This window comes from Mus caroli, chromosome 6 (assembly GCF_900094665.2).
Source record: "Mus caroli chromosome 6, CAROLI_EIJ_v1.1, whole genome shotgun sequence".
Lineage (NCBI taxonomy): Eukaryota > Metazoa > Chordata > Mammalia > Rodentia > Muridae > Mus > Mus caroli.
Genome location: NC_034575.1, coordinates 111,866,998 through 111,867,820, shown reverse-complemented (window position 1 = coordinate 111,867,820; position 823 = coordinate 111,866,998). Strand labels below are relative to the sequence as shown.

Here is an 823-nt window from a genome sequence, read left to right as displayed (position 1 = left end):
AGGTGCGCAAGCATTTCACTTAAAGCCTAACTTTGGCAAGCCAAACCCAACAGACAGTGCACCTTGACTAGCTAGGGTACGTCCCAAGAATGCCAAGCTGGTTCGTTAATGACCTGGAAATCCATCAGTGTTTTTCCCTGTGCTCTTCTACTTAAGGGGGAAATCATACCATCGCAGTCATACATTTGACGATGAAGAGAAGCATCTGCAAAACAGTAACAGCTTTTCTGACAAAAACAAAAACAAAAACCAAACAAAACATAGTCACCCCTACGTTACATAGCCCGAAGTAACGTTGCAGGTGCGGCTGCTGTGCCACATGTGTGTCAGTAAGTGGTAGAAAAGAGAGAGGATTGTTGGAGGAGAGTGTACTCAGTGTTCTGACCTATGAATATCTGAATGATAGCCTCCCTGGGGCTGTGGGGGTGGGGGAGGGGAATAAACCAAAACCCTGAGACAGTCCAGGACCAGGGGCTCAGACAGGGAACTAGCCTGAGACAACCACCAGTCTGGTTCCATGCAGGCCCTGAGGGCTCCCAGGACTTCGGGAGCAAGCTGGAGACCTGAAGAGCCCTGCCTGGGACTGAGGGATCAGGAGGGAGTGAGCCCAAAACAGACAACCCTCACTTGGGGCCACTTGGGCAGACTGGATGATGAAGGAGCCAGCAATGACCACCAGGCCAGCTCCTTGGGGACCGAACGGAGAGCTAGCCTAAGACAACCACCACACAGGCCTATGAGGAGGGGCAGACCATGCCCAAGATGACCCCTGTAGGGTATAACACTCTTAAGACTGCTCTTGAGATGGCCCCAGGCACACAGA

General features: G+C 51.9%; 1 non-coding gene across 1 annotated transcript; it reads left to right on the top strand.

Moving 5' to 3' along the window:
• The first annotated feature begins 279 nt into the window (after positions 1–279).
• Positions 280–415, top strand: LOC115031426. The gene has a single exon (XR_003837059.1). It is a non-coding gene; the product is annotated as a small nucleolar RNA SNORA17 (small nucleolar RNA).
• Positions 416–823: the final 408 nt, after the last annotated feature.